The 25,683-nt window shown below is 44.7% G+C and overlaps 1 protein-coding gene and 1 long non-coding RNA gene across 3 annotated transcripts in view; both read right to left on the bottom strand.

Annotated features, from left to right (window-relative positions):
- Nucleotides 1-1,974: 1,974 nt before the first annotated feature.
- Nucleotides 1,975-5,152, bottom strand: LOC141129331 (uncharacterized). Its single transcript, XR_012241809.1, has 2 exons — nucleotides 4,240-5,152; nucleotides 1,975-3,493 (listed from the first exon to the last, which is right to left on the bottom strand). It is a non-coding gene; the product is annotated as an uncharacterized lncRNA (long non-coding RNA).
- A 12,654-nt stretch (nucleotides 5,153-17,806) lies between these two features.
- The window catches only part of LOC141129332 (uncharacterized), a 34,240-nt gene continuing 26,363 nt past the window's right edge, over nucleotides 17,807-25,683 (bottom strand). For both annotated transcript variants that reach the window (XM_073617304.1, XM_073617303.1), the window contains one exon: nucleotides 17,807-17,986. The gene's annotated coding sequence lies outside the window, so the exon portion shown is untranslated. The remainder of the gene's footprint in view (nucleotides 17,987-25,683) is intronic.

Below are 25,683 nucleotides of genomic sequence, written 5' to 3' on the forward strand. Positions count from 1 at the left end.
CCAGAGGAAAACAGGAATGGTCTACGGGGTTAAAGACTCCTTAGAAAATTCTGATGGGAAAGGGGAAATGGTAAAGGTCCCTGTGCTCACAGAGCACCAACAAATCTCATGGATGTACAGAACAGCTAGTTACAGGGAAATGCCAAAATTATTATTAATACAGATAGATTGCCCTTCTCGATAGCCTAAAAGGCAGGTAGACCGCGTAGTGGGAACAAGATGTCAACGAGACGCAGAAGTAATAGGGTCAGAGAGAGGCCAAGGCCAGACTACACGGGTATCCTTATTGTACACTATATTGTCAAAAGTATTGAGACGCCTGCCTTTGCATGCACATGAACTTTAATGGCATCCCAGTCTTAGTCAGTAGGGTTCAATATCCTTCAGAGGTCGAATATATCTTCAATTTCAACATTGATTTTTACATAAACACTTGTGATTTCATTTCACCTGTTTGGACTGTTTTATGTTTTTTTCTCTCATGGGTTATTTATTCACAATGCCATTTCACATATATGGATTTTTTAGTGATTTCAATCTATGAATTGTATTTATATTCGTTTATTGCTGTTTGCACATACAGTAATGCTGTGTACACACGGGCGGACTTTTCAGCATCAAAGGTCCGACAGTCTTTCCGACGGACTTTCGACAGACTTTTGACGGACTTCCGACGGACTTTCGAATGAATGGACTTGCCTACACACGATCGCACCAAAGTCCGACGGATTCGTACGTGATGACGTACGACCGGACTAAAATAAGGAAGTTGATAGCCAGTAGCCAATAGCTGCCCTAGCGTCGGTTTTCGTCCGTCGGACTAGCATACAGACGAGTGGATTTTTCGACCGGACTCAAGTCCATCGGAAAGATTTGAAACATGTTCCAAATCTAAAGTCCGTCTGATTTTCGACCGAAAAAGTCTGCTGCAGGTCCGATGAAGCCCACACACGGTCGGATTGTTCGACGGATTCGTCCCGTCGGACCAGTCCAGTCGAAAAGTCCGCCTGTGTGTACACAGCATTACACTTTATTTTACTTTGCACAGTCATTGTCTTATACTTACTGTTTGCATACTTGCACAATTTTTTAATATATACACACAATATGGATTAGCGCTACACTTATAATTCCCATTATCCACTCAATTTGTCTGATTGTAGTGTTTGCAGCTTTTCCTAATCTGTTGAGTAGCACAGTGCACATTTTTGAAATTTAGACTAATGCCGCGTACACACGATCGGACTTTCCAACTGGAGATGTTCGATGTGAGCTTGTTGTCAGAAAGTCCGACCGTGTGTATGCTCCATCGAACATTTGCTGTTGGAATTTCCGCACACAAATATTTGAGAGCAGGTTTTCAAATTTTCCGACAACAAAGGAAAGTCTGATCGTGTGTACACAAGTCCGACGCACAAAAGTCCACGCATGCTCAGATTCAGGTACGAGACGGAAGCGCTCGGTCTTGTAAAACTAGCGTTCGTAATGGAGATAGCAAATTCGTCATGCAGCAAATTTTGTAATCTTTCAATGCAGCGCATTCTTTTCTTCTTTATAATGCTAGAATTATGAAGCTGCTTTGCTGCTGATATTCACACAGAGTTCTGACAAACGGATTTTTTAGTTTTTCTTGTGATCTCATGAATAATCTTTGTTTTTGTTGTTTTTTTTTTTATCAAGATCTCCAGAATAATCTTTTTTTATTTTTTATAGTGATCTCCTTTTTTTTTTTAAAACATTTCTCCAGATCTCCGGAATCAATTTTTAATTTTTTTTTTCTAGTGATCTCCATAATATTTTTTTGTCGTTTTTGTGTGTCAAGTTACCACAACACCATTATTATCTTGTATTTTTTTACCTCAAATAGGTTGGTTGGTGTTGGTGTCCCTTGTTAATTTGACATTGTATTTTTGAAATGTACCTGCCTACTCACAAACAAACTGTCCTGTTTGAAGTAAAACACATAGCCAAGTATTTTTCAAAACAAAAAAATAAAATGTATTAGGTGTCCTAAAAAAATAAAAAGGAAGGCAATGCTGCAGAAACAGTTGGAATTGTTGATGCCTTTGTACCCCAGTGCAGACATCAATTATTTGACATGCCAAATTGGTAACCTGAGGAGTCCATTTAATAGGGAGCACAATACGGTCCAGAACTCCGAGAGATTGGGAGCAGCAGCAGATGACATATATGTCCCAAGGCTGTGGTCTTACAACAGTCTTTTGCCAGACAACACCAAACCCAGGCCATCACTCTCAACACTTCCTTCCACGCTTCCTTCCATGCTGCTGTCGTGGTTTGGGTGGCTGTGTTGTTGGAGGTGTTGCTGGAGGTGGTGGTGTTGCTGGAGGTGGTGGAGGAGTAATATGGTCCAACTCACACACGTGGCTTTTAGTTGTGAGTTGGCCCCTCATCCCCTTGTTTAGGGCCTGAAGTATTACCTCCTCACAGATGAAACGTTGGCCCTCCTCCATTTGTTCCAGTTTACTGGCTGTCAGACAGCCATATGACTCGGGGCCACCAGGGGTTGTTGTGAGGACCACAGTAGCCTGCCGAATCAAAACAGTCGCTGACTCCTCCAGGTTCTTCGCCTTCCTTTTCCTTTTTTTTGGAAGGCGGAGGGGAGGAACCTGGGATTCGGTCTGGCTGCTGGGCACGGCCACCTCCTGGCTGCCACTTTCCACGGCCACCTCCTGGCTGCCACTATCCATGGCCACCTACTGGCTGCCACTTTCCACGGCCTCCTCCTGGCTGAGACTTTCCTGTGTATGAAAATGGGACAGTTTTAGTTTTTTGGTCAGCAATCACACACAATTTTGAGCTCATGACTGTTGCAAATTGAATGTTAACACATTGAAAAGACTATGCTTCTGACCCCAGCATTTTGAATTCTTGTCCCAATCATTTTTGGCTACTATTGTCTATTGATATGTTAACCACTTTGTTAAATCGTAAATTAGTGATCAATAATAGCATCTAGTTAACATCATTCAATTTTTGACAAGAAATATGTTGAACAATGCTATACCTGGCTCAAGCTGGGCTCCTCCACATCTTCTTCCTGGGTGGAAGGCCCTGATTGGACTTCTGAAGCCTCATCTGATGGAAGGAAGTGTGGAAGGAAGTGTGGAAGGAAGTGTTGATAGCGATGGCCAGGGTTCACTCTGGTCTGACAAAAAATGCAGTCTGTCGTAGTACCACAGCCTGGGGACATAAACCTCATATGCTGCTGCTCCTGATCTCATGGAATCCTGGACCTTCTTGTGCTCCCTATTATATGTGCTCCTCAGGCCACCAATTTTGGCCTTCAAATAGTTGATGTCTGCCATGGGAGTCACCGGCTTCACTAATTCCAATAGTTGCTCTAGCACTGCCTTCCTCTTTAGCTTGTTGGAGTATTCTCTGTTTTTGACTTGCCAAAGACATAGCAGCTCCCTGTACATGTCTATGAAGTTTGGCAGGAAGTCTGGGTCAGTAAATTTATCCATTTTCTCTGCAAGACACAACACAAGACAAACCCTAATGTCAGGCTAAACTCTCCTAATCTTGTCCCAATATAGGCCTCAATCTATAAGCAGTATAGGCCACTAACCACTGATGCCCCGAGTTAAAATTGTACCTTCATTTGCACGATCGGCGCTTACGCTACTCCGTCCTCCGCTCACAGATCGTACGTACGACGCACGCGTGTTATGCTTTATATACACTGCGCATGAGTGAAACTCCGCCCCTGACCTTCTTTCTAGTGTATTCCCCGCCCCTTCTCTTTCGGCGCAGTGGGAGAGCACAAGGTGGAGAAGAGACAGCAGGTGCATGCAGAGAGCAGAACGAGGAGGACAAGGAAAGCCCGGAGCAAGAAACGTCCCGATCCAGGACGAGATATAAGGCCTCAAATATGTCCTTTGTAGAGATGGTGGAGATAGTGAACATCTTGAAGAGGGCCAACTATGATGGGAAGTATGGACCGTACAGCAACCAAAATGTGAGTAAATTTCAGTTAAAAGTAGAGCAATCATCAAGGGGAACACCTGGGACTCTGGGAATGGGGGGGGGGGGGGGGACTCTGATGACCAGAGACCACCTTCTGCAGAAAGAATACACTAAGATAAGGGGGGGGGTGAGTTAAAGATATAGGGGGAAACTTTTATATCAGTGCCCTCTTACATTATTATATTTACTCCCCCTTACATCAGTGACCCCACCCCCCCCTCAGACTGGCCTGGCGGTGCTGTCACTGACCTCCTCTCAGGTGCACCTTCAGGGATCAATCAGTTGGCTCCAGGTTGGTGGCTCTGGTTTTCCTATAGTCTCCTCTCCACAGTCCACACACGTCTGACTTCTCCCATGATCCCCATCCCGGCGGTGCTCCCATTCTTGACTCCTCTCCAGACTCCCTCAGAGACTGCAGACATTATGTAAGACAAGAGATGGTCAGAGGTTGCGGACATGATACAGGAGATGGTTAGAGGCTGCGGGCATAGTACAGAAGATGTCAAGATGTTATGGTACAGGAGATGGTCAGAGACTGAGGACATGATACTAAAGATGTTAAGAGAATGTAGACATGATACAGGAGATGGTCAGAGACTGCAGACATGGTACAAGAGATCAATGCAGCTTCACCAATGCCCATCAAATGCAGCCTCACTGTGCCCGTCAATGCAGCCTCACTGTTCCCATCATTGCAGCCTCACTGTGCCCATCATTGCAGCCTTACTGTGCCCATCATTGCAGCCTCACTGTGCCCATCATTGCAGCCTCACTGTGGCCATCTTTGCAGCCTTACTGTGCCCATCATTGCAGCCTCACTGTGCCCATCATTGCAGCCACTCTGTGCCCATCATTGCCACCTCACCGTGCCCATCATTGCCACCTCACCGTGCCCATCATTGCCGCCTTACTGTGCCCATCATTGCTGCCTTACCAAGCCCTCATTGCAGCCTCAACGTGCTCTCATTGCAGCCTTACCATCATTGCATCCTTACTGTGCCCATCATTGCCGCCTCACCATGCCCATTATTGCAGCCTCACATGCCCTCATTGCAGCCTCACCAGTCAGTGCGTTCATTATGCACAGCTGGCATCTCCTACTGTGTCACGGAGCTGAGTGTGAAAAGTTTGGCCGTGCTGTGATAAAAGTCCCGCCCTCTTCCTAGACCAGCTCGTGTGGTAGACAGAATGCTGCGTTTATTACACAAGCTGGTCTAGGAGGAGGGCGGGACTTTTATCACAGCAAACTTTTCACACTCAGCTCCGTGACACAGCAGTCTTCGCTGTGTGACAAGTAGGCAGGAGGAGGGGGGGGAGGAGGGAGGGGAGCACTACAGCCACAGCATAGATCAAAGCGGCCCTAGGGCAGGCAGCCTACCGGGAAATGTCCCGGTATCCTGGTAGACCAGTCCGGCCCTGGGTAAGCACTACAATGGAGCTGACAAAATACATTGTTAAGTGACTAGGCTAGGTGTGTATAGGCCCAGGATAGCATGCTGGGGAGGTTAGTGAAGGCAAATATGCATAAAGGACAAAAAAGGAGCATTAAAAGCCTCCAGCATGCATGAGGACAAAGAGGACATTCACAGCATATTACAATCATGGTAATTAGGGAATGATGAAATAAATACAATACATTAGCTAACATTAAATACATAGAATGTGATGGTAAAGGATAAAACTTACCTTAATATAGTCCTTCTGCAGGACCTGAATGATGGCAGAACAGGTCCCTGGAATAATGATTCCCAGAGCCTGGGGGGAGATTCCATTTGTAAACTTGATATCCTGGAGACTTCTCCCTGTCACCATTTACCGCAAGGTGGCGACGAGCCTCTGCTCGGGAGTGATGGCTTGCCACATGCAGGTGTCCTGCTTCGTAATATAAGGGGACAGCAAAGCCAACCGACGGTGAAAAACGGGGTCCGTCATCCGGAGATAATTCCTGAAATCATCAGGATTATTCTCCTGGATCCCTCGCAACAAAGGCATGTGAGAGAATTGGTCACGCTGGAGTAACCAATTCCTCGTCCATGAGCTCCTCCCCACCCTGTTCATGGACTGAACTTGGGTCAAAGCAAGAACTCCAACACCAAACCCAAGCACAGCACGAACTCTACAAGGAGAACGTACCCGAAACATGGCTTGAAAACGGTCGGCTGGTCAGAATGAACTGACAGAACGCACTGAAAATCAGAAAGGACCTGAGAAGAACGATCTGAAAATCAGAAACGATCGGACAAGAACGCACTGAAAAACAGAAGCAAACTATTAAATAGAACGCACTGAAAGACAGGAACGAACTGACAACATGCACTAAAGAACAGATACGAACCCACAAGCACAAACGGAAAAGCAGAAACAAACTGAAAAGCACGGGGCTGTAAAGCGCGAATCGTCAATCACCAAACATCTACTAACACGAGATAAACACGAGATTAGCAGAAGGAGCCCAAAGGGTGGCACACTGGCTATTGAACTTCCCTTTTATAGTGCCGTCGTACGTGTTGTACGTCACCGCGTTCTTGGCGTTCGGAATTTCCGACAACATTTGTGTGACCGTGTGTATGCAAGACACGTTTGAGCCAACATCCTTCGGAAAAAAATCTACGGTTTTGTTGTCGGAAAATCCGATTGTGTGTACGGGGCATAAGGCTGCTTTCACACTGAGGTGCTTTACAGGCACTATAGCGCTAAAAATAGCGCCTGCATAGCACCTGTAAAGAGCCTCTCCTCTCACTCCAGTGTGAAAGCCCGAGTGCTTTCACATGGGAGCAGTGCACTTGCAGGACGGTAAAAAAAGCCCGGCATGCAGCATCTTTGCAGTGCTGTAGGAGCGGTGTACACACCGCTCCTAAAGCGCCCCTGCCCATTGGAATCAATGGGCAGCGCCGCTAAACCGCCGGACGGTTTTAACCCTTTTTCGCCCGCTAGCGGGGGTTAAAAGCGCCCAGCTAGCAGCCGAATAGCGTCGCTAAAACGACGGTAAATTGTCGCTAAGTTGCGGCGCTTTACCACCGACGCGCCCAAAGCCCCAGTGTCAAAGCAGCCTTACTACAACGCAGTGCCAAAAAGCAAAAAATGGGGGGGGATAAATCTTCTGGAGCTGAAGTGGTTAAAAGGTTCCTGCACTATTTTGATGCAACTTTCTTGAGACTTGAGTGTCAGATAGTGTAAAGTTGCATGAAAGTCGCAGTCCAAGGTCGCACTTGAAATTGTACGACTTTGGAGTCGCACTAGTGTGAACGGAGTCTTATAGTGGAATAAAAATGACACAAGGAAAAGATCATAGGATTTGGGCTATTGTAAGGTCATGCTTAGGGGTTAAAACTGATGTTTAGGTACAAAAATTTTGCATGCTTGCATTGGCCCATTTATGAATGCATGTGCTACTCCAACGCTAGCTTCTGGGGTCCCGTGCTGAGCAGGTGCCCTGCATTCTGAGCACAGGAGGTCACTTGCTCGGCACGGACACCATATAGGGAACTCATTGCATTTTCTTTAAATATGCAAGCATTTTTATTCTTTTAGAGTTTACCTTCATCTTTATGTCAAGAGCAAATTAGTATATCATTGTTGTTTATGGTATACTTTATTACTCATTCTTAGCGACTCCACACTATTGACATGTTATTTACATGCTTACAATTGTGTTTTGTCATTATGGGATATGATGTTTCTTGTCAACCAGTTATAGTCCAGATCATAGGCGTGCGCAGGGGGTGTGCCAGGTGTGCCTGGGCACACCCTAATCTCTACATGCGGTGCCGATTCCCCCTACTGCCCAGGTTTACGGGCAGTATTGGCCTGACAGTGCTGCTGGTTTCCCTCCTCTCCTCTCCCTCCAGCTGCTGTGGGGGATATTTCAAAATCGGGGGGAAGGGGCTAGTAAATATGTAATTTACCAGCCCCTTCCTTTTTAAATGAACACACTCGCTTACCGTGTTCATAATCATAATCATAACTGAAGCATAGTAAAATGTGTTTACTATGCTTAATTTTTTGAATGAAGAGGAATCCACTGAGCATACAGCACTTCCCATTCATTCACTGCCCTGTGCAACTGAGGCTGCATGTGTGTTTCAGCTTTGGGGTGCACACCCTAATGCATGGGGCTGCGCACACCTATGGTCCAGATGCAAACCCTTAACTACTTCACGACTGCCCTACAGCAGATTTACTGCTACAGGGGTGGGCGCCGTGCAGGATCACACACATATATATATATATATATATATATATATATATATATATGTGAACCCGCACTTTCGGGTAGCAGGCACTCGATGTCTGCCGGCACCCGCTGATTGTTCGTTACAGAGGCAAAACGGCAGTCTGCCTATGTAAACAAGGCAGATTGCCGTTCTGTCAGGAAGGCATGGATCCTGTGTTGCTGCAAAGCAGGGACATGGATCCAAGTCTTCCCCTAGTAAAAGCTCCTCCCCCACAGTACACAAACACTGGCTAGGCACACAGTTAACCCTTTGATCGTCCCTGATATTAACCCCTTCCCAGACAGTGTCATTAGCATACTTCCCAACTTTTTGAGATGGTATTGAGGGACACCTATCAGCAAAAGTATGCAGGCATAGGACACACCCCTTGCCACGCCCCATTAAAGGAGAATTGTACAAAAAAAACAAGGTTGATTAAACCCACAAGTGTTTTTTTTACCACTACTATTCCTTTATATTGGCTTTTGAAAATGGAGCAATTTAGAAATCGGATGAAAGGTTTAGCGCTGGAAAACACTTTTTGATAGATAAAAAGTGCATTTTATATACAACTATATAGATTAGACCAAGATGAGGGACAAATGAGGAGGAAAGAGGGACAGAGGGACATTGCTTCAAATCAGGGACAGCCCCTCGAAATCAGGGACAGTTGGGAGCTATGTCATTAGTACAGTGACAGTGCATATTTTTAGCAACGATTCCTGTATTAGTGTCACTGGTCCCCAAAAAAGTGCCAAAAGTGTCAGTTAATGTCCAATTTGTCTGTCGCAATATCGCAATCCAGCTATAAGTCACTGATCACCACCATTGCTAAGTAAAATTTACATAAATATCACCCCCCCCACCAAACTGGGGAGCTCCCTCAAAGGCCACAACATTTAAGGAGGCCTGCCCCCTGCCAATCCAGATTGGGGATTGATCAGGTCTCCTCAGAATACTCCAGGCAGCTCCACCTCTCATCTCCTCCTGGCTTTCCAGAAGATTCTACTACCGTGTTTTCCCGAAAATAAGCCCGGGCCTTATATTAATTTTGGCAACAAAAGACACAGTAGGGCTTATTTTTGGGGTAGGTCTTACCATGTAATGTGCTGTCATCTCTCTCCCTCTCTCTCCATACCTGACATGAATCCCCAGTGTGAACTGATTTAAAATGCTTGTAAAATCCTATAATCCACTCGATTACAGTGGTATATAATGTACAATGTGTGTGTTTCTGTAATATAATTGTGCCAAATACCTTCATTATAGAGCCGCTCTGCGCTTCTGTGACCCGCTGGAGCTCTCTTCCCCACAATTATATTACATAAACAAACACATTGTACAGTAGATACTATGTAATAGAGTGGATTATAGGATTTTTCAAGCATTTTAAACTAGGGCTTATTTTCGGGGTAGGGCTTATATTGCAGCCCTCCTGGCTAATGCACTTGGGTGGCAAACATATGAACACAATCTATACACTGGAGGGAGAACCTCTGGGGGGATCTAGGATGGAAATAGACCTGGAGGTCCTAGTAGATGATAGGCTCAGTAATGGCATGCAATGCCAAGCTGCTGCTAACAAAGCAAACAGAATATTGGCATTAAAAAGGGGATCAACTCCAGAGATAAAACAATAATTCTCCCGCTCTACAAGGCTCTGGTCCGGCCGCACCTGGAGTATGCTGTCCAGTTCTGGGCACCAGTCCTCAGGAAGGATGTACTGGAAATGGAGCGAGTACAAAGAAGGGCAACAAAGCTAATAAAGGGTCTGGAGGATCTTAGTTATGAGGAAAGGTTGCGAGCTCTGAACTTATTCTCTCTGGAGAAGAGACGCTTGAGAGGGGATATGATTTCAATATACAAATACCGTACTGGTGACCCCACAATAGGGATAAAACTTTTTTGCAGAAGGTTTAACAAGACTTGTGGCCACTCATTAAAATTAGAAGAAAAGAGGTTTAACCTTAAACTACGTAGAGGGTTCTTTACTGTAAGAGCGGCAAGGATGTGGAATTCCCTTCCACAGGTGGTGGTCTCAGAGGGGGGTATTGATAGTTTAAAAAAACTATTAGATAATCACCTGAACGACCAGAACATACAGGGATATACAATGTAATACTGACACATAATCACACACATAGGTTGGACTTGATGGACTTGTGTCTTTTTTCAACCTCACCTACTATGTAACTATGTCTTATTTTCGGGGAAACACTGTTATATATTTTTTATATGTACCATAGTTTGTGGACTCTATAACTTTCCTACCAACTAAATAATATACACTGATTTGGGTTATTTTCATCAAACAAATGTAGCAGAATACATTTTGGCCTACATTTATGAAGAAAGATTATTTATGTGCAAAATTTTATAACAGAAACTAAGAAAAACATGTTTTGTTTTTTTTTTCAAAACTTTTGGTCTTTTTTCTTTTATTGACTACTCCAATACTGGGCATTTTCACCCCCCTCCTGCCCAGGCCATTTTTCAGCTTTCAGCGCTGTCACACTTTGAATGAAAATTGCGCCGTCATGCAACACTGTAAAATTTTTATCATTTTCTTCACACAAATAAATCTTTGTTTTGGTGGTATTTAATCACTCCTGTTTTTTTTTAATTTTTTTCCTTTAAAAAAAAATAGACCAAAAATTTTGAAAAAAATGAAAAAGTTTCTTAGTTTCTGTCAATATATTTTGTAAATAAGTAATTTTTCTCCTTCACTAATGGGCGCTGATAAGGCGGCACTGATAGGCTGCACTGATGGGCACTGATGAGGAGGCATGAATATGCCGCACTCGTGGGCACTGATAGGTGGCACTGATAAGCAGCACTGGTGGGCAGTGGCGTCACTAGGGTTGGTGTCACCTGGTGCGGTATAACATGGTGTCACCCCCCCCCACACACACACACACACACACCTCACCCTGGGCTCGGGCTGGCGGTGGACACCAGGACACCCCCCCGCACCTGTTCTGAATCTGGGCCCCGGGTGGCAGCTGGAGTCTGGAGAGGAGGGCAGCTTCACAGTGGGCAGAGATACTAGTAGTGTGTGTAGTGATGTCATCATCATGTCTGCAGTGCAGTGTGAGATGTGACAGGCTGAGGCTTACTGGCTCAGTAGGGTAGGGAGGAGGAGAAGAAGAAGAAGAAGAAGGAGGAGGACACACTTACACAGTGACAAACCAGGCGTAGCCGCGGCGCTGAAGGTGTGTTGTTCCAGCCCAGCGGGCTGCAGGGTTAATGGGTCAGCTGAAAAAAAAAAACAGGGCTTTCCTCACCGTCGGGAGGGTGTCACCCATCTAGCGGGTGTCACCCGGATGCAGACCGCACCCCCCTAGCAACGCCTCTGCTGGTGGGCACTGATGGGTGGCACTGGTGGGCACAGATAGGCAGTACTGGTGGGCACAGATAGGCGGCACGGATAGAAGGCACTGATGTGCACTGATGGGCGGCACTGATTGGCATTGATGGGCAGCAGTGAGGGGTATTGATGGGCAGCAGTGATAGCCAGCACTTACTGGCATTACTAATGCGTACTGATTGCTGGAACTTGTGGGCACTGTTTGCTGGCACTGGTGGGCACTCACTGCTGGCACTGGTGGGCACTCACTGCTGGCACTGGTGGGCACACTGTTGGCACTGGTGGGCACTCACTGCTGGCACTGGTGGGCACACTGCTGGCACTGGTGGGCACTCACTGCTGGCACTGGTGGGCACACTGCTGGCACTGGTGGGCACACTGCTGGCACTGGTGGGCACTCACTGCTGGCACTGTGGGCGTTTTATTGTAATCAGGGCACTGATTATCAGTGCCCTGATTACATGCCTAGATGTCCTCTGTGAGGAGATGCCGCTGATCGGCTCTCCTCTCCTCACACTCTCTGTCAGAGGCGAGGAGCACCAATTACCGGCATCTCCATGTTTACATGTGACTGGCTGTGATTGGACACGGCTCTTTACAGAGATCGGGGTTGCGCCGTGTCCTAGCAACACGTCATGGCCGTGATCGCCGCCCCCCCCGGGGGGGCGCGTTCTGGGCGCCGTCACATGACATCCACCCAGAACGAGAGCCGCACCGCCCCACTGTCATTTGACGGTGGGCGGGCAGCAAGTGGTTAAGCAAAAAATAAAAAAACCCCAGTGGTGAGTAAATACCACCAAAAAAATGATAAAAAATGAATTTATGTAAAGCATTGCATGACCGTGTAATTGTCATTCAAAGTGCAACAGCGCTGAAAGCTGAAAACTGGCCTGGGCAGGCAGGGGGTGAAAAGTGCCCGGTATTGAAGTGGTTAAGGTTAAGTCTAGCCTATTGGCGATATAATTGCTGACTGCAAATTTGATTCACGCTAACAAACTGCGTTTGTGAGATAATAAATCTTATGCAATAATAATTCCTTGTAATGTTCAGAGTATACTTTGAGCTATTCTTGTATGTAAACCTTCTCTTGAATTAATAACAATAAATCCTCTTGGTACCAGAAAGCACACTATAACAAAACGTCACAAGAAAACAAATCTCTGGGCTCATTTACACCACATGTAGTCAAATGCATTTTTAAATACGAATGCATATGTAAGAAAAACAAATGTCATTCGATGAACCTGGTTTACACCATTGTTTTGCATTCATGTGCATTTAAAAAAGTACAGCATGCTGCATTTTTTCATGTGAACATAAAGGAACGCACTTAAACACACCACAAACACATTGAATGCAACTCAGTAAAAAAAAAAAAAACCAGGAGGTGTGTTACTGACCAGCTCACCAGGTGAGAACAGAGGGGAAAAAGCCTAAGAAAATGAACGCACTCACCGCATCCAATGTTTGGTAAGCTGCAATATATTACATTTTTGGATTTAATACCACTTTGAACCTTAATTTTATATATCTTGATATAGATATACACTATATTACCAAAAGTATTGGGACGCCTGCCTTTAAACACACATGGACTTTAATGGCATCCCAGTCTTAGTCCGTAGGGTTCAATATTGAGTTGGCCCACCCTTTGCAGCTACAACAGCTTCAACTCTTCTGGGAAGGCTGTCCACAAGGTTTAGGAGTGTGTCTATGGGAATGTTTGAGCATTCTTCCAGAAGCGCATTTGTGAGGTCAGGCACTGATGTTGGACAAGAAGGCCTGGCTCACAGTCTCCACTCTAATTCATCCGAAAGGTGTTCTATCGGGTTGAGGTCAGGACTTTGTGCAGGCCAGTCAAGTTCCTCCACCCCAAACTCGCTCATCCATGTCTTTATGGACATTGCTTTGTGCACTGGTGTGCAGTCATGTTGGAACAAGAAGGGACCATCCCCAAACTGTTCCCACAAAGTTAGGAGCATGAAATTGTCCAAAATGCCTTGGTATGTTGACACCTTAAGAGTTCCCTTCACTGGAACTAAGGGGCCCAACCCCTGAAAAAGAACCCCACACCATAATCCCCCCTCCACCCAATGATTTGGACCAGTGCACAAAGCAAGGTCCATAGAGACATGGATGAGCGAGTTTAGGGTGGAGGAACTTGACTGACCTGCACAGAGTCCTGACCTCAACCTGATAGAACACCTTTGGGGTGAATTAGAGCGGAGACTGCGAGCCAGGCCTTCTCCTCCAACATTAGTGCCTGATCTTACAAATGCGCTTCTGGAAGAATGGTCAAACATTCCCATAGACACACTCCTAAACCTTATGGACGGCCTTCCCAGAAGAGTTGAAACTGTTATAGCTACAAAGGGTGGGCCAACTCAATACTGAATCCTACGGACAAAGACTGGGATGCCATTAAAGTTTATAAAGTCACTAAAAATAAAAGTAAACGTATTTTAGTTACTTTCCTCTAGATCAGGGATTTACTGTAACTATATTATATGTAAATAAAGGTAGTGAGTAGTGACATCTAGTGGATACATTTTATACTACAACATAACTTTTTCTTGTTAGATACAAAAAAGTTACTAAGGAAAAAAAAATTTTTGTTTACTGTAGATATTTTCTTCTGTGCTTTTTCCCATATATAACGTCACTAAATTATATTCCTGGTGAGTATCAGTTATGTTGAACAATGAAATTATTTGAAAATAATTACAAAAAAAAAACTAATTGCTAAGCTTATTAAAATATGAAAAACCCTGAATCCTTCTGTGCAAGCTTTTTGAATTGAGTCTTTTATGTGCAGTTTAAAGGATGGAATCTGCAAAGATCAAATCAAAATACATATAATACTTAGCCATATATTTACAGTGCCTTGCAAAAGTATTCGCCCCCCTTGGCTTTTTACCTATTTTGTTACATTACAGCCTTTAGTTCAATGTTTTTTTAATCTGAATTATATGTGATGGATCAGAACACAATAGTCTAAGTTGGTGAAGCAAAATTAGAAAAATATATACATAAAACTATTCTTCAGAAATAAAAAATTGATAACTGGCAAGTGCGTATGTATTCACCCCCTTTGTTATGAAGCCCATAAAAAGCTCTGGTGCAACCAATTACTTTCAGAAGTCACATAATTAGTGAAATGATGTCCACCTGTGTGCAATCTAAGTGTCACATGATCTGTCATTACATATACATACCTTTTTGAAAGGCCCCAGAGGCTGCAACACCTAAGCAAGAGGCACCACTAACCAAACACTGCCATGAAGACCAAGGAACTCTCCAAACAAGTAAGGGACAATGTTGTTGAGAAGTACAAGTCAGGGTTAGGTTATAAAAAAAATATCCAAATCTTTGCTGATCCCTAGGAGCACCATCAAATCTATCATAACCAAATGGAAAGAACATGGCACAACAGCAAACCTGGCAAGAGACGGCTGCACACCAAAACTCACGGACCGGGCAAGGAGGGCATTAATCAGAGAGGCAGCACAGAGACCTAAGGTAACCCTGGAGGAGCTGCAGAGTTCCACAGCAGAGACTGGAGTATCTGTACATAGGACGACAATAAGCCGTACACTCCATAGAGTTGGGCTTTATGGCAGAGTGGCCAGAAGAAAGACATTACTTTCAGCAAAAAACAAAATGGCATGTTTTGAGTTTGTGAAAAGGCATGTGGGAGACTCCCAAAATGTATGGAGGAAGGTGCTCTGGTCTGATGAGGCTAAAATTGAACTTTTTGGCCAAAGAAAACGCTATGTCTGGCGCAAACCCAACACATCACATCACCCAAAGAAACATGGCGGTGGCAGAATCATGCTGTGGGGATGTTTTTCAGCAGTCAAGACTGGGAAACTGGTCAGAGTTGAGGGAAAGCTGGATGGTGCTAAATACAGGGATATTCTTGAGCAAAACCTGTACCACTCTGTGTATGATTTGAGGCTAGGACGGAGGTTCACCTTCCAGCAGAACAATGACCCCAAACACACTGCTAAAGCAACACTTGAGTGGTTTATGGGGAAACATGTAAATGTGTTGGAATGACCTAGTCAAAGCCCAGACCTCAATCCAATAGAAAATCTATGGTCAGATTTAAAGATTGCTGTTCACAAGCACAAACCATCCAACTTCAAGGAGCTGGAGCAGTTTTGCAAGGAGGAATGGGCAAAAATCCCAGTGGTAAGATGTGGCAAGCTCATAGAGACTTATCCAAAGTTGTCTTGGAGCTGTGATAGCCGCAACAGGTGGCTCTACAAAGTATTGACTTTAGGGGGTGAATAGTTATGCACATTGACTTCTTCTGTTATTTTGTCCTATTTGTTGTTTGCTTCACAATAAGAAAAAAAACATCTTCAAAGTTGTGGGCATGTTCTGTAAATTAAATGATGCAAATCCTCAAACAATCCATGTTAATTCCAGGTGGTGAGGCAACAAAACACGAAAAATGCCAAGGGGGGTGGGGGGGGTGAATACTTTTGCAAGGTATGTTGTATGTACACTGTATGTTGCAATGTATTAATGAATGAACGAAAAAAGAAAAACAAACTGCGCTAAGGTCAAAAGAAAATTGAAAAAATTATGTTTTAAATCCCAATGATTAAGTGAAATACCATATATGCAAAGCAGCAATTCTCCTGCACAACGTAAATACAGTAATCAAATTGGAAAACATAAAATCGCGCTAAACATATAAAAATATATATAAAGTAAAAGTGCTCTCATGCACCAATTAGATGGTAAAGCAGGCCATATAATTGGTTTTCTGAGACCCTATATTGAACAAAGGAAATATACAAATCATAAATAACCTAACACCTAAACAGTTAATGTAATAAAGATATAGAAAATGTCCATATATAGCAAAGTGAATGGGCCAGATGAAATGATGTCCAAAGGCCCACACAGTGATAACACCCGTGAAGTAAAACAATGATTAGTGTCCATCCATAAAAAGTATAATCTTCACAGTTGAATGAAGGACTAGTGCGGAAATCCACCACCAAAATATAAGGGGTTACTGCTTACCGGAAGCCTGTGATCCCCCGTTACAGAGGATCAAGGTAAACCTGTATATAATAAGCCCTCCATAACGTGTCAGGTGCACCAACTGTCCTCGGTGTATTGGGGGTGATAAAAGGATCTCCAGAACCGCCCAAGGGCCCTCATAACATTTCAACACTCCTCATTTCATTTCAAACTCATGAATGGATGTATATGGCATGGAAAGATAAAAAGTGTTCCATAGTGTAAAACCTTCAAGTTTATTGAGTATAAAAACAGTATTGCACTTACATAAGCAAGCAGAAAAAAATGCCTTGGTGTGCGCCGGCCGGTAGCACACAGACTAACCCGTCCTTCTGGAACCGACAGTGGCAACACAAGGTGACGTCAGCGCGTCACTCCGCCCTACGCATTTCGTAATAGGTTACGTTGTCCAGGGGCGATGTAACCTATTACAAAACGCGTAGGGCGGAGTGACGCGCTGACGTCACCTCGTGTTGCCACTGTCGGTTCCAGAAGGACGGGTTGGTTTGTGTGCTACCGGCTGGCGCACCAGACACCAAGGCGTTTTTCTCTGCTTGCTTATGTAAGTGCAATACTGTTTTTATACTCAATAAACTTGAAGGTTTTACACTATGGAACACTTTTTATCTTTCCATGCCATCCATTCATGAGTTTGGAATGAAATGAGGAGTGTTGGAATGTTATGAGGGCCCTTGGGCGGTTCTGGAGATCCTTTTATCACCCCCAATACACCGAGGACAGTTGGTGCACCTGACACGTTATGGAGGGCTTGTTATATACAGGTTTCCCTTGATCCTCTGTAACGGGGGATCACAGGCTTCCGGTAAGCAGTAACCCCTTATATTTTGGTGGTGGATTTCCGCACTAGTCCTTCATTCAACTGTAAAGGTTATACTTTGTATGGATGCACACTAATCATTGTTTTACTTCACAGGTGTTATCACTGTGTGGGCCTTTGGACATCATTTCATCTGGCCCATTCACTTTGCTATATATGGACATTTTCTATATCTTTATTACATTAACTGTTTAGGTGTTTGGTAATTTATGATTTGTATATTTCCTTTGTTCAATATAGGGTCTTAGAAAACCAATTATATGGCCTGCTTTTGCCATCTAATTGGTGCATGAGAGCACTTTTACTTTATATATATTTTTATATATTAATGAATGAAGCCAGCAAACATTTAAAACCTTCATTCATACACACACACATCCCAACTTTAGAGCTGGAGAAACCCCGGTGTGTGACTCTGAGAAGCTGAAAGGATGGTTTAATGATGAGGTGGCTGCAGGATAGAAACACAGCGTGCAGCATGAAGACGCAGACATCGGACACTCCCGGAAGTATTGGATTGTAAAGCTCCTCATGATTCTGCAAGAGAGCAAATACTGGATTCACCATAAGCAGGACCTGGAAAGTATAACATATTTATTTCATAATAACACTGTCTCTTTGAGGGCCCATTCACACCTCACCAATCTCACATGTATTAAGGCAGACCATGAGCTGCTAATGCACCAAAATGGGTCAAAAATGCACATGAAACTTTGTAGCAACGCAGTGCCTGGTATGTACATTGAGGTTCTCTGTGGTGCATTGTGTTATTGTATAATGCCGCGTACACACGAGCGGAATGTCCAACAGAAAAAGTCAGACGGAAGCTTTTCATCGTCTATTCCGATCGTGTGTGTGCCTCATCGGACCTATTTTTTCAAAAATTCCGACGGACCTATAAATGGAACATGTTCTAAATATTTCAGATGGAACCAATTCCTATCGGGAAAACTGACTGTCTGTTTGCTGTTCCGATGGACCAAAAACGATGCATGCTCTGAAGCAAGAACAAGACGGAAGCTATTGGCTACTGGCTATTGAACTTCCTTTTTCTAGTCCCGTCGTACGTGCTGTACGTCACCGCGTTCTGGACGGTCGGACTTTGGACGGACTTTGGGTTGACCGTGTGTAGGCAAGACCGCTTGAATGGAAGTCCGTCGGAGAAACCTTCCGGAGTTTATTCCGATGGCAAAACCGGTCGTGTGTACAGGGCATTAGGGTACCACGGGCGATTTATGGCATCGCAACCTCCGCACATGGAGCAGGTGCATTGCCGTGCAATGTGGTAATGCATACGATTTACCGTATATTGCCACAACTCATAAGTGTGAAGTTGTTTTCATTACATTAACCACTTGCCTACCGGGCACTTATACATCTTCCTACCCAGTCCAATTTTCAGCTTCCAGCACTGTCACACTTTGAATGACAATTGCACAGTCATGCAACACTTTACCCATATGACATTTTTTGAATTTTTTTTCACACAAATTGAGATTTCTTTTGGTGGTATTTAATCACTACTGGGGTTTTTATTTTTCGCAAAACAAACAAAAAAAGACTGAAATTTGTTAGTTTGTTATAAAATTTTGCAAACAGGTATGTTTTCTCCTTTACTGATGTGCGCTCATGAGGCTGCACTTATAGTGGGCACTGATACAGTAGGTGGCACTAATGGGCACTGAGAGGTGGCACTGATATGAGGCACTGATGGGCACTGGCAGCACTGATAAATGACACTGATGACCACTGATGGGCACTGAAAGGTGGCGCTGGTGGGCACTGATTAGCAGCACTGGTTACAGAATTTTTTATGTAAATTAATAAATATATGTTTTATAACAAATTTAATTGATGTGCAATTTGCCTTTAAAGTCCCGTGTGCATGTGAGGGTATTCGCTTGTTCTATTCAACTACATTTTGTATTAGACATATGCAATTTGTTTCATTCCGAATTAGTTTTTTTTAAGGAATTTCGACAATTTCATTAATTCGAAAATATCCAATTCTATTGGAATTTGGAATGTTGGCAACACATAAACAGTTTTGAATGGTGGAAATATTTCAAAGTGTAATTGGAAAGACACTGCACTCCTTAACAGCCCGTGTACTGAATCAAGATAGAAAGCAGCCTCAGCCTAGGCTCTTCCTAAGCCGTAGCATTTGGCGCAGTCATCTCTATGATTAAGCCCTGTGGGTGGGGCAAAATGCATCGGAGGTGAGGCCTGGAAGGAGCCTAGGCTGAGGCGGCTTTCTATCTTAATTCAGGAGTGCGGCGTCATTCAAATACATTTTTATTTCAGCAACAGAGTCACTTCAAAGAAAACTTGGTATGCAAATAAGATCACTTGGGGAGTAAATCTCATACCGCTCCTAGGGCGGTGATGTTACTGGCCATGGAACACCTTCTTTGCTATACATGGAAGTTAGTGGAGCTATAAACCAGAATATTTTATTATATTTAATGCCCCTCTCTGAAGCAGACCCTGCACTTATGGCAAGACATCGCAGCACAGGATCGTGTTGCAAGATTTTGCCTACTCCAAGATATGGCCAGAAAGAGGATAATGTCAGCCTCGCTGCAGTGCGGCAGGAGGAAGCTGGGTGAAAGATAAGTGTATCTACCACCACCACCACTACCACCACCATCACCACTACCACCACTACCACCACCACCCTTTCCCCACACAGGTTTTTTTTTTCCAGCATTTTTGGGAGGGTTAGGGGGGAACCTTAAATAAGCAGACTTTGCCATTGAGGTGCAAAGTTTGGTTTAAATTAAAGCAGAACTTAACTACTTTCCAAAAAAAAGCCTCTCTGTCCTCCTTCCCTTCTTCCCAGTACTCCCTCTCTACTCCCTCTTACACCCAGTAGATACAGGGCCGGTGCTACCACTAGGCAAACTAGGCAGCTGCCTTGGGTGCACTGCTGCCACTGGTGTTTCTACTCTCTTCTCTCTGCAGCAAGCAACTAAGTATCAGCGGCAACGGAGGACTGTGTCTGTGTCTTGACTCCCGAATAAATGGAAGCAAGCAAACATTCATTGATGGGCACTGGAAGGCTGCATTGATGGGCGCTGGTGAGGCTGCATTCATAGGCGCTGGTGAGGCTGCATTGATGGGCGCTGGTGAGGCTGCATTGATGGGCACTGGTAAGCTGCTATTGATAAGCGCTGGTGAGGCTGCTTTTGATGGGCGCTGATGAGGCTGCATTGATGGGCACTGGTAAGCTGCTATTGATGGGCGCTGGTGAGGCTGCATTTGATGGGTGCTGGTAAAGGCTGCATTTGATGGGATCTGGTGAGGCTGCATTTGATGGGCGCTTCATTAAAAAGGTGGGACATGGGCATGGCAAAGGGGGTGGAGTCAGGGGTGGAGCCAAGGGGGTGGCGGTAAAATGAGGTTTCGCCTATGGTGTCAAAAATCCTTGCACCAGCCCTGAGTAGATACCCCTTACCACCAGTCTCCGGCTGGTCAAGTGACATGACAGGATCCTGTTTTCTCTGGCATCAGCAGAGGATGGTCTTCAATACTTCAATACTGCAGAGAATGGTCTTCAGTACTGGAGAGATACCTGCCATGTCATATCGCTAGCCATCATTCAACCAGGAAAAGGATTGGAAACTGGCAGAGAAGCAATAAAAGCCTGGGCAAACTATTAAAAAAAATGAAATCTACCCCCTCTCCCATGACAGACACCATCTGGTGCCATAACTAACCATTAGTGAGCTAGCCTGATGCTCTTTTTAGGGTTACCACCTCACCCCTTTAAAACCGAACACATATTAATTACACAGGTTCTGTGGCTAATTTATTTCACATAAGGCACTAAGTGAATTTAATTACCACCCTAATCAGCCACAGAACCTGTATAATTAATATGTGTTCGGTTTTAAAGGGATAAGGTGGCAATCTTAGCTCTATTCTATGTTGCAGTCCCGCCTAAAAAAGTTTTTCTGGCTATGGGGCACCTATGTGTACCTCCCTTGGCCTCCCACAGTGCAGTGCATGGTGATAGAGTAAGCACTCGCTACACCTAAATGGGTCATATGGGGGGGGGGGGTGCTTAGTAGTCAACTTCTGATAACCTTAATCCTCAATTTGGGCACATTGAAGATATGCCACTGACCCTGAGGGCTGAATAAAATCTTGTAGTGGGCTGGATGTGGTAGTTTGGAAACCCCTACTCTAGACAAAACCAAAATAATATTTTTACATAGTAGTGTATTTATTTAAAAAAATTGCACAACTGTTTGTCCATCTATATTGCATGTAAATTTGTTCTGTGCAAATGGGGCAAAATCAAATCTTCTCAGGCTATGAATGGGAAAAATACCACATTAAGGCCACTAGATGGAGCTAAGGAGCATACCTATTTCCTAGGATAGTCAGTGCCATCTAGTGACCATAATGCTATCGTTTCCACATCCACACATTTGAATTACAGGGAATGTAACCTGAGAACATTTGATTTTGCCCCATTCACGCAGAATGAATCTTTTATGCAGACTCCATATAGTCTGCATGTGTTTTTCCAAAATTAGAATTGGAGTACCCTGCAGTGGCGGCCCGTAATGCAGGGTGCACGGCACCCAACATATCCATGCGTCCAGCCCCCTAATCTACATGCAGGGCGCCGGATGCATGGATTCCAATGGGGTTTTTTTTTAAGCATGTGATTAGAGCCTGAGGCCATAGTAAGCTTAAAAAAATCCCACCCAGTTGTGTGACAATAGCGAATTAATATTTGCTATTGTCACACTGATGCTCCTCCCGGCCAAACAGGAAGTGGATCCTGAGACCCGTTTCCCGATTGGCCAAAAGGAGAAGCGAGCCCATTGGCCTAGGAGAAGGAAGAGGGTGGGGACGGTATGGCGACGGGGTCCTGCTGCTCTGTCCTTTGGAGGATGTGTACAGCATGGCCAAGAGCCTGGGCTCCGAGCTGCAGAGCCTCACCGAGCACTATGGCCAGGAGTCCATGTCCGGGGTGGTCCCACAAGTGGCTCGGGTGCTGGAGAGTTTCGCGGCCACTAGGAAAGAGAGCGGAGCTGTACAGAGGAGGAGCTGCTGATCAGAGCCGTGCAGAGAGGAGTGACAGTGTGTATACTGCACCTGACCTGTATGATTCCAGGGGGACTACAAGTCCCAGAGACCTCATGGTGCATCTGCAGGCACTGCATGACCTCTCTAGATATGGCATACCTCCCAACATTTTGAGATGGGAATGAGGGACACCTACTAGCAAAAGTATGTAGGCATAGGACACGCCCTCTGCCACACCTCCTTAAAGGAGAATTAACCCAAAAAAGGGTTAATTAAATCCACAAGTGCTTTTTTTTTACCACTACTATTCCTTTATATTGGCTTTTAAAATGTACAAATGCAGCAATTTAGAATTTGGATGAAATGTTTAGCGCTGGGAAACACTTGTTGAAAGATAAAAAGTGCATTTTACATACAACTATAGAGATCAGAGCAAAATGAGGGACAAATGAGGAGGAATGAGGGACAGAGGGACATTGCTCCAAATCAATGACAGTTCCTTGAAATCAGGGACAGTTGGGAGGTATGCTAAATCAATGGTTCTCAACCTCAGTCCTCAAGTACCCCCCCCCCACCAGGCCATGTTTTGGGAATTTCTCTAAGATAAAATAGCTGTCCAAAATACCAAATGCCATTGACTCTGATTTAAGGCACCTGTGCAAGATAAAGGAAAACCTGCAAACATGGCCTGTTGGAAGTACTTGAGGACTGACTTTGAGAACACCTTCCCTAAATAACACATGAGGGAGTCCTCTGCTTTAGTTAGATGCCTGCGCAAAACAGGTTCCTAGTGTTTCTGGGCCTCGGTGTTGATTGTGTATCCCGTTCCTGCTTCCAGGTCCCTGTTCTTCTTTTGTGTGTCCAGTTCCTGCTTCCAGGTCCCTGTTCTTCTTTTGTGTGTCCAGTTCCTGCTTCCAGGTCCCTGTTCTTCTTTTGTGTGTCCAGTTCCTGCTTCCAGGTCCCTGTTCTTCTTTTGTGTATCCCGTTCCTGCTTCCAGGTCCCTGTTCTTCTTTTGTGTATCCCGTTCCTGCTTCCAGGTTCCTGCTCTTCTTTTGTGTGTCCCGTTCCTGCTTCCAGGTCCCTGTTCTTCTTTTGTGTGTCCAGTTCCTGCTTCCAGGTCCCTGTTCTTCTTTTGTGTGTCCAGTTCCTGCTTCCAGGTCCCTGTTCTTCTTTTGTGTGTCCAGTTCCTGCTTCCAGGTCCCTGTTTTCCACATCCCGGTTCCCACTTCCAGGTCCCGGAGTTCCAGGGAGTGCTGTTGCTCCTGCCATGCCAGGTACTCCACTCCTTCGTCCCCACTCTGATGAACTGATCTCTTGGTTATGGTCCTGCTTTGTTTGCACCACCCGATTAAAGGAGTTGTAAAGGCAGAAGGTATTTTATCTTAATCCATTCTATGCATTAAGATAAAAAAACCTTCTGTGTAGCAGCCGCCCGAGCACCCCCCCTAATTACTTACCTGAGCCATTTCTCTCTCCAGTGATGTCCACTAATGTCTAAGCCATCAGGGACACTCCTCCTGATTGGCTGAGACACAGCAGCAGCGCCATTGGCTCCCACGGCTGTCATTCAAAGTCAGTCAGCCAATCAGGGTAGAAAGGGGGCGGGGGCCAGGTCGGGGGCTCTGTGTCTGAATGGATACACAGAGCTCTGATTTGGCTTGGGTGCCCCCCATAGAAAGCTGCTGGCTGAGGGGGGCACTCGATAGGAGGGAGGGGCCAGGAGCAGCAAAGAGGGACCCGAGAAGAGGAGGATCTGGGCTGCTCTGTGCAAAACCAACTGCACAGAGGAGGTAAGTACAACATGTTTGTTTTTTTTTTGTTTTGTTTTTTTTTAAAAACAAGACTTTACAATTACTTTAAATCTGTCTGCCCCCAGTCCCAACCTCCTGCCTGTTCCCAACTGTGCATCTACCTGTCCCAATACCTTGCCTTCACTTCATCCGTCTTCATAGGGTGAGCCTGAGTTCCCTACTCTGGGGAGATCAGCATACAAGACCAACACGATGGGGGTGACCTGGTGAAATACAGACTTCCCTTTTGTACTTTTCCACACTGTGACAATAATGAGGTCTGACAAACCCCTGTGGTGTGTAGAATGGGGAGGTTATAATGAACACGATGCTAACCTAATCTCTTTAAATTTCACAAGTTGGTAATAAAAGTGGTCAGATTTTGTTCTCATGTCTGTGGTTGGCAGCCAGGGAAGGTGAACATGGTTGATAAGCCACAGAACACTTTGAAGGCCCTTTGACAGGACACAGGCAGTGAAGATGGAATGAAAACCTCCTCTAGCAGAGTCTGCAAAAGACTTTTGAGGGACTCAATGAAAAATGGTCGTCAAACTGTCTAGTGAAGCAATACACATCCCGAGCCTATTTATTTTTGTTTTGGATAAGGCAAAAGTAAATACTAGCAATTGCACTAAATAAAATGTCACCAGGAGTGGGGCGCTCTTCCAGCTGACAAGCCGCCGGGACAGTGTCCGCTCCTGGCCCGAGCCAGCGATCCTCGTGTGTTTGGCGCTCCGGTTACAGATTGGCAGGACATCCACAGTGAGGGCTGAGCTGCTCCATCTTCACACAGACCAGAGGATCCTTGCATTGTTTTTTTTTTTTTTTTATATGTGTGGCACAAAGGCTTTTCATTGCAAGTGCAATTGTTTTTTTCATTTTTTTTTATTAAAGGCTTACTACTGCATTAGGGCAGTGCGCTCTCTTCTTTTTTGTGTTTTTTTTTTTGTTTTTTTTTTAATGCCAAAGCCCCAGCAATCCATATTACATGGTCCAGTAGACTAATAAAACATGTTAGATCTCCTAAGCAAGACATAAAAGATGTCTACATCTTCCCTCCATTATTGACAAAGACTCGGACTTTATTAGACAGATGGCACTCAGGCTTCCACTCCTGGTTCGGGAGATGCAATTTGCTTAAAATTAGTATCTTACCAAAATTCATTTACCTTATCCAAGCTTTGCCAATCCATATCCCTCCTTCTTTCTTTAAACAGACGCATGCACTCTTCACCAGATTCATATGGGCACACAAAAGACCACGCGTACGCCGTTTACAACTAACCTTACCCAAACATTATGGGGGATTGGCAATGCCAGATATTCGCTTATACTACATGGCCTCGCACTTAGGTCGTATACTAGACTGGAGGAGAAATAGCACCTCCAAATTATGGATA

Source organism: Aquarana catesbeiana, linkage group LG02, assembly GCF_042186555.1.
Source record: "Aquarana catesbeiana isolate 2022-GZ linkage group LG02, ASM4218655v1, whole genome shotgun sequence".
In the NCBI taxonomy this organism is placed as follows: Eukaryota; Metazoa; Chordata; class Amphibia; order Anura; family Ranidae; genus Aquarana; species Aquarana catesbeiana.